We start from the raw sequence: 5,000 nt of genomic DNA, 5'->3' as shown, positions 1-5,000 counted from the left end.
TTGAATGGTTAGAACATTAGGGTAGTAAACTACATAAAGCTTACAGCACCTGGTATTCCCAGGCGGTCTCCCATCCAAGTACTAACCAGGCCCGACCCTGCTTAGCTTCCGAGATCAGACGAGTTCGGGCGTTCTCAAGGTGGTATGGCCGTAAGCGAAATCTGCTGCCAAAATTGGGCTATTTGAATGGTTAGAACATTAGGGTAGTAAACTACATAAAGCTTACAGCACCTGGTATTCCCAGGCGGTCTCCCATCCAAGTACTAACCAGGCCCGACCCTGCTTAGCTTCCGAGATCAGACGAGTTCGGGCGTTCTCAAGGTGGTATGGCCGTAAGCGAAATCTGCTGCCAAAATTGGGCTATTTGAATGGTTAGAACATTAGGGTAGTAAACTACATAAAGCTTACAGCACCTGGTATTCCCAGGCGGTCTCCCATCCAAGTACTAACCAGGCCCGACCCTGCTTAGCTTCCGAGATCAGACGAGTTCGGGCGTTCTCAAGGTGGTATGGCCGTAAGCGAAATCTGCTGCCAAAATTGGGCTATTTGAATGTTTAGAACATTAGGGTAGTAAACTACATAAAGCTTACAGCACCTGGTATTCCCAGGCGGTCTCCCATCCAAGTACTAACCAGGCCCGACCCTGCTTAGCTTCCGAGATCAGACGAGTTCGGGCGTTCTCAAGGTGGTATGGCCGTAAGCGAAATCTGCTGCCAAAATTGGGCTATTTGAATGGTTAGAACATTAGGGTAGTAAACTACATAAAGCTTACAGCACCTGGTATTCCCAGGCGGTCTCCCATCCAAGTACTAACCAGGCCCGACCCTGCTTAGCTTCCGGGATCAGACGAGTTCGGGCGTTCTCAAGGTGGTATGGCCGTAAGCGAAATCTGCAGCCAAAATTGGGCTATTTGAAGAAGAAAAAAAAGAGACTCTTTCAGGCTTTCTGAAGAAACTGAGAGACTATTTCAGGAATTTTGAGGGGAAAAAAGACAATTTAGGATTTTTGAAACATTTCATTGACTCTTTTTTTTTTTTTAAACAATAAAGCTTACAGCACCTGGTATTCCCAGGCGGTCTCCCATCCAAGTACTAACCAGGCCCGACCCTGCTTAGCTTCCGAGATCAGACGAGTTCGGGCGTTCTCAAGGTGGTATGGCCGTAAGCGAAATCTGCTGCCAAAATTGGGCTATTTGAATGGTTAGAACATTAGGGTAGTAAACTACATAAAGCTTACAGCACCTGGTATTCCCAGGCGGTCTCCCATCCAAGTACTAACCAGGCCCGACCCTGCTTAGCTTCCGAGATCAGACGAGTTCGGGCGTTCTCAAGGTGGTATGGCCGTAAGCGAAATCTGCTGCCAAAATTGGGCTATTTGAATGGTTAGAACATTAGGGTAGTAAACTACATAAAGCTTACAGCACCTGGTATTCCCAGGCGGTCTCCCATCCAAGTACTAACCAGGCCCGACCCTGCTTAGCTTCCGAGATCAGACGAGTTCGGGCGTTCTCAAGGTGGTATGGCCGTAAGCGAAATCTGCAGCCAAAATTGGGCTATTTGAAGAAGAAAAAAAAGAGACTCTTTCAGGCTTTCTGAAGAAACTGAGAGACTATTTCAGGAATTTTGAGGGGAAAAAAGACAATTTAGGATTTTTGAAACATTTCATTGACTCTTTTTTTTTTTTTAAACAATAAAGCTTACAGCACCTGGTATTCCCAGGCGGTCTCCCATCCAAGTACTAACCAGGCCCGACCCTGCTTAGCTTCCGAGATCAGACGAGTTCGGGCGTTCTCAAGGTGGTATGGCCGTAAGCGAAATCTGCTGCCAAAATTGGGCTATTTGAATGGTTAGAACATTAGGGTTGTAAACTACATAAAGCTTACAGCACCTGGTATTCCCAGGCGGTCTCCCATCCAAGTACTAACCAGGCCCGACCCTGCTTAGCTTCCGAGATCAGACGAGTTCGGGCGTTCTCAAGGTGGTATAGCCGTAAGCGAAATCTGCTGCCAAAATTGGGCTATTTGAATGGTTAGAACATTAGGGTAGTAAACTACATAAAGCTTACAGCACCTGGTATTCCCAGGCGGTCTCCCATCCAAGTACTAACCAGGCCCGACCCTGCTTAGCTTCCGAGATCAGACGAGTTCGGGCGTTCTCAAGGTGGTATGGCCGTAAGCGAAATCTGCTGCCAAAATTGGGCTATTTGAATGGTTAGAACATTAGGGTAGTAAACTACATAAAGCTTACAGCACCTGGTATTCCCAGGCGGTCTCCCATCCAAGTACTAACCAGGCCCGACCCTGCTTAGCTTCCGAGATCAGACGAGTTCGGGCGTTCTCAAGGTGGTATGGCCGTAAGCGAAATCTGCAGCCAAAATTGGGCTATTTGAAGAAGAAAAAAAAGAGACTCTTTCAGGCTTTCTGAAGAAACTGAGAGACTATTTCAGGAATTTTGAGGGGAAAAAAGACAATTTAGGATTTTTGAAACATTTCATTGACTCTTTTTTTTTTTTTTTTTTAAACAATAAAGCTTACAGCACCTGGTATTCCCAGGCGGTCTCCCATCCAAGTACTAACCAGGCCCGACCCTGCTTAGCTTCCGAGATCAGACGAGTTCGGGCGTTCTCAAGGTGGTATGGCCGTAAGCGAAATCTGCTGCCAAAATTGGGCTATTTGAATGGTTAGAACATTAGGGTAGTAAACTACATAAAGCTTACAGCACCTGGTATTCCCAGGCGGTCTCCCATCCAAGTACTAACCATGCCCGACCCTGCTTAGCTTCCGAGATCAGACGAGTTCGGGCGTTCTCAAGGTGGTATGGCCGTAAGCGAAATCTGCTGCCAAAATTGGGCTATTTGAATGGTTAGAACATTAGGGTAGTAAACTACATAAAGCCTACAGCACCTGGTATTCCCAGGCTGTCTCCCATCCAAGTACTAACCAGGCCCGACCCTGCTTAGCTTCCGAGATCAGACGAGTTCGGGCGTTCTCAAGGTGGTATGGCCGTAAGCGAAATCTGCTGCCAAAATTGGGCTATTTGAATGGTTAGAACATTAGGGTAGTAAACTACATAAAGCTTACAGCACCTGGTATACCCAGGCGGTCTCCCATCCAAGTACTAACCAGGCCCGACCCTGCTTAGCTTCCGAGATCAGACGAGTTCGGGCGTTCTCAAGGTGGTATGGCCGTAAGCGAAATCTGCTGCCAAAATTGGGCTATTTGAATGGTTAGAACATTAGGGTAGTAAACTACATAAAGCTTACAGCACCTGGTATTCCCAGGCGGTCTCCCATCCAAGTACTAACCAGGCCCGACCCTGCTTAGCTTCCGAGATCAGACGAGTTCGGGCGTTCTCAAGGTGGTATGGCCGTAAGCGAAATCTGCTGCCAAAATTGGGCTATTTGAAGAAGAAAAAAAAGAAACTCTTTCAGGCTTTCTGAAGAAACTGAGAGACTATTTCAGGAATTTTGAGGGGAAAAAAGACAATTTAGGATTTTTGAAACATTTCATTGACTCTTTTTTTTTTTTTTTAAACAATAAAGCTTACAGCACCTGGTATTCCCAGGCGGTCTCCCATCCAAGTACTAACCAGGCCCGACCCTGCTTAGCTTCCGAGATCAGACGAGTTCGGGCGTTCTCAAGGTGGTATGGCCGTAAGCGAAATCTGCTGCCAAAATTGGGCTATTTGAATGGTTAGAACATTAGGGTTGTAAACTACATAAAGCTTACAGCACCTGGTATTCCCAGGCGGTCTCCCATCCAAGTACTAACCAGGCCCGACCCTGCTTAGCTTCCGAGATCAGACGAGTTCGGGCGTTCTCAAGGTGGTATGGCCGTAAGCGAAATCTGCTGCCAAAATTGGGCTATTTGAATGGTTAGAACATTAGGGTAGTAAACTACATAAAGCTTACAGCACCTGGTATTCCCAGGCGGTCTCCCATCCAAGTACTAACCAGGCCCGACCCTGCTTAGCTTCCGAGATCAGACGAGTTCGGGCGTTCTCAAGGTGGTATGGCCGTAAGCGAAATCTGCTGCCAAAATTGGGCTATTTGAATGGTTAGAACATTAGGGTAGTAAACTACATAAAGCTTACAGCACCTGGTATTCCCAGGCGGTCTCCCATCCAAGTACTAACCAGGCCCGACCCTGCTTAGCTTCCGAGATCAGACGAGTTCGGGCGTTCTCAAGGTGGTATGGCCGTAAGCGAAATCTGCTGCCAAAATTGGGCTATTTGAATGGTTAGAACATTAGGGTAGTAAACTACATAAAGCTTACAGCACCTGGTATTCCCAGGCGGTCTCCCATCCAAGTACTAACCAGGCCCGACCCTGCTTAGCTTCCGAGATCAGACGAGTTCGGGCGTTCTCAAGGTGGTATGGCCGTAAGCGAAATCTGCTGCCAAAATTGGGCTATTTGAATGGTTAGAACATTAGGGTAGTAAACTACATAAAGCTTACAGCACCTGGTATTCCCAGGCGGTCTCCCATCCAAGTACTAACCAGGCCCGACCCTGCTTAGCTTCCGAGATCAGACGAGTTCGGGCGTTCTCAAGGTGGTATGGCCGTAAGCGAAATCTGCAGCCAAAATTGGGCTATTTGAAGAAGAAAAAAAAGAGACTCTTTCAGGCTTTCTGAAGAAACTGAGAGACTATTTCAGGAATTTTGAGGGGAAAAAAGACAATTTAGGATTTTTGAAACATTTCATTGACTCTTTTTTTTTTTTTTAAACAATAAAGCTTACAGCACCTGGTATTCCCAGGCGGTCTCCCATCCAAGTACTAACCAGGCCCGACCCTGCTTAGCTTCCGAGATCAGACGAGTTCGGGCGTTCTCAAGGTGGTATGGCCGTAAGCGAAATCTGCTGCCAAAATTGGGCTATTTGAATGGTTAGAACATTAGTGTAGTAAACTACCTAAAGCTTACAGCACCTGGTATTCCCAGGCGGTCTCCCATCCAAGTACTAACCATGCCCGACCCTGCTTAGCTTCCGAGATCAGACGAGT

At 47.0% G+C, this 5,000-nt stretch overlaps 25 non-coding genes across 25 annotated transcripts in view; all 25 read right to left on the bottom strand.

The window, feature by feature from the left end:
- Positions 1 to 37: 37 nt before the first annotated feature.
- LOC148993797 (5S ribosomal RNA) lies at positions 38 to 156 on the bottom strand. The gene has a single exon (XR_016159436.1). It is a non-coding gene; the product is annotated as a 5S ribosomal RNA (ribosomal RNA).
- A 63-nt stretch (positions 157 to 219) lies between these two features.
- Positions 220 to 338, bottom strand: LOC148993796 (5S ribosomal RNA). The gene has a single exon (XR_016159435.1). It is a non-coding gene; the product is annotated as a 5S ribosomal RNA (ribosomal RNA).
- Positions 339 to 401: 63 nt separating this feature from the next.
- On the bottom strand, positions 402 to 520 carry LOC148993795 (5S ribosomal RNA). The gene has a single exon (XR_016159433.1). It is a non-coding gene; the product is annotated as a 5S ribosomal RNA (ribosomal RNA).
- Positions 521 to 583: 63 nt separating this feature from the next.
- On the bottom strand, positions 584 to 702 carry LOC148993794 (5S ribosomal RNA). The gene has a single exon (XR_016159432.1). It is a non-coding gene; the product is annotated as a 5S ribosomal RNA (ribosomal RNA).
- A 63-nt stretch (positions 703 to 765) lies between these two features.
- Positions 766 to 884, bottom strand: LOC148993793 (5S ribosomal RNA). Its single transcript, XR_016163109.1, has one exon. It is a non-coding gene; the product is annotated as a 5S ribosomal RNA (ribosomal RNA).
- A 163-nt stretch (positions 885 to 1,047) lies between these two features.
- Positions 1,048 to 1,166, bottom strand: LOC148993792 (5S ribosomal RNA). The gene has a single exon (XR_016159431.1). It is a non-coding gene; the product is annotated as a 5S ribosomal RNA (ribosomal RNA).
- A 63-nt stretch (positions 1,167 to 1,229) lies between these two features.
- On the bottom strand, positions 1,230 to 1,348 carry LOC148993791 (5S ribosomal RNA). Its single transcript, XR_016159430.1, has one exon. It is a non-coding gene; the product is annotated as a 5S ribosomal RNA (ribosomal RNA).
- Positions 1,349 to 1,411: 63 nt separating this feature from the next.
- Positions 1,412 to 1,530, bottom strand: LOC148993790 (5S ribosomal RNA). The gene has a single exon (XR_016159429.1). It is a non-coding gene; the product is annotated as a 5S ribosomal RNA (ribosomal RNA).
- Positions 1,531 to 1,693: 163 nt separating this feature from the next.
- On the bottom strand, positions 1,694 to 1,812 carry LOC148993789 (5S ribosomal RNA). The gene has a single exon (XR_016159427.1). It is a non-coding gene; the product is annotated as a 5S ribosomal RNA (ribosomal RNA).
- Positions 1,813 to 1,875: 63 nt separating this feature from the next.
- LOC148993788 (5S ribosomal RNA) lies at positions 1,876 to 1,994 on the bottom strand. The gene has a single exon (XR_016161214.1). It is a non-coding gene; the product is annotated as a 5S ribosomal RNA (ribosomal RNA).
- Positions 1,995 to 2,057: 63 nt separating this feature from the next.
- Positions 2,058 to 2,176, bottom strand: LOC148993787 (5S ribosomal RNA). Its single transcript, XR_016159426.1, has one exon. It is a non-coding gene; the product is annotated as a 5S ribosomal RNA (ribosomal RNA).
- A 63-nt stretch (positions 2,177 to 2,239) lies between these two features.
- LOC148993786 (5S ribosomal RNA) lies at positions 2,240 to 2,358 on the bottom strand. The gene has a single exon (XR_016159425.1). It is a non-coding gene; the product is annotated as a 5S ribosomal RNA (ribosomal RNA).
- A 168-nt stretch (positions 2,359 to 2,526) lies between these two features.
- Positions 2,527 to 2,645, bottom strand: LOC148993785 (5S ribosomal RNA). Its single transcript, XR_016159424.1, has one exon. It is a non-coding gene; the product is annotated as a 5S ribosomal RNA (ribosomal RNA).
- Positions 2,646 to 2,708: 63 nt separating this feature from the next.
- LOC148993784 (5S ribosomal RNA) lies at positions 2,709 to 2,827 on the bottom strand. The gene has a single exon (XR_016163330.1). It is a non-coding gene; the product is annotated as a 5S ribosomal RNA (ribosomal RNA).
- Positions 2,828 to 2,890: 63 nt separating this feature from the next.
- Positions 2,891 to 3,009, bottom strand: LOC148993783 (5S ribosomal RNA). The gene has a single exon (XR_016163969.1). It is a non-coding gene; the product is annotated as a 5S ribosomal RNA (ribosomal RNA).
- Positions 3,010 to 3,072: 63 nt separating this feature from the next.
- On the bottom strand, positions 3,073 to 3,191 carry LOC148993782 (5S ribosomal RNA). Its single transcript, XR_016162576.1, has one exon. It is a non-coding gene; the product is annotated as a 5S ribosomal RNA (ribosomal RNA).
- Positions 3,192 to 3,254: 63 nt separating this feature from the next.
- On the bottom strand, positions 3,255 to 3,373 carry LOC148993781 (5S ribosomal RNA). The gene has a single exon (XR_016159423.1). It is a non-coding gene; the product is annotated as a 5S ribosomal RNA (ribosomal RNA).
- Positions 3,374 to 3,538: 165 nt separating this feature from the next.
- LOC148993780 (5S ribosomal RNA) lies at positions 3,539 to 3,657 on the bottom strand. Its single transcript, XR_016159421.1, has one exon. It is a non-coding gene; the product is annotated as a 5S ribosomal RNA (ribosomal RNA).
- A 63-nt stretch (positions 3,658 to 3,720) lies between these two features.
- On the bottom strand, positions 3,721 to 3,839 carry LOC148993779 (5S ribosomal RNA). The gene has a single exon (XR_016159420.1). It is a non-coding gene; the product is annotated as a 5S ribosomal RNA (ribosomal RNA).
- A 63-nt stretch (positions 3,840 to 3,902) lies between these two features.
- LOC148993778 (5S ribosomal RNA) lies at positions 3,903 to 4,021 on the bottom strand. The gene has a single exon (XR_016159419.1). It is a non-coding gene; the product is annotated as a 5S ribosomal RNA (ribosomal RNA).
- Positions 4,022 to 4,084: 63 nt separating this feature from the next.
- On the bottom strand, positions 4,085 to 4,203 carry LOC148993777 (5S ribosomal RNA). The gene has a single exon (XR_016159418.1). It is a non-coding gene; the product is annotated as a 5S ribosomal RNA (ribosomal RNA).
- A 63-nt stretch (positions 4,204 to 4,266) lies between these two features.
- LOC148993776 (5S ribosomal RNA) lies at positions 4,267 to 4,385 on the bottom strand. Its single transcript, XR_016159417.1, has one exon. It is a non-coding gene; the product is annotated as a 5S ribosomal RNA (ribosomal RNA).
- Positions 4,386 to 4,448: 63 nt separating this feature from the next.
- Positions 4,449 to 4,567, bottom strand: LOC148993775 (5S ribosomal RNA). Its single transcript, XR_016159416.1, has one exon. It is a non-coding gene; the product is annotated as a 5S ribosomal RNA (ribosomal RNA).
- Positions 4,568 to 4,731: 164 nt separating this feature from the next.
- Positions 4,732 to 4,850, bottom strand: LOC148993774 (5S ribosomal RNA). Its single transcript, XR_016159415.1, has one exon. It is a non-coding gene; the product is annotated as a 5S ribosomal RNA (ribosomal RNA).
- A 63-nt stretch (positions 4,851 to 4,913) lies between these two features.
- The window catches only part of LOC148993773 (5S ribosomal RNA), a 119-nt gene continuing 32 nt past the window's right edge, over positions 4,914 to 5,000 (bottom strand). Inside the window, exon 1 of the ribosomal RNA XR_016163329.1 lies at positions 4,914 to 5,000. This exon is cut by the window's right edge and continues 32 nt beyond it. This is a non-coding gene — a ribosomal RNA (5S ribosomal RNA).

Source organism: Pimephales promelas, chromosome 3 (genome assembly GCF_988280905.1).
Source record: "Pimephales promelas chromosome 3, fPimPro1.hap1.1, whole genome shotgun sequence".
Lineage (NCBI taxonomy): Eukaryota > Metazoa > Chordata > Actinopteri > Cypriniformes > Leuciscidae > Pimephales > Pimephales promelas.
This window is presented reverse-complemented; position numbering and strand designations above follow the sequence as displayed.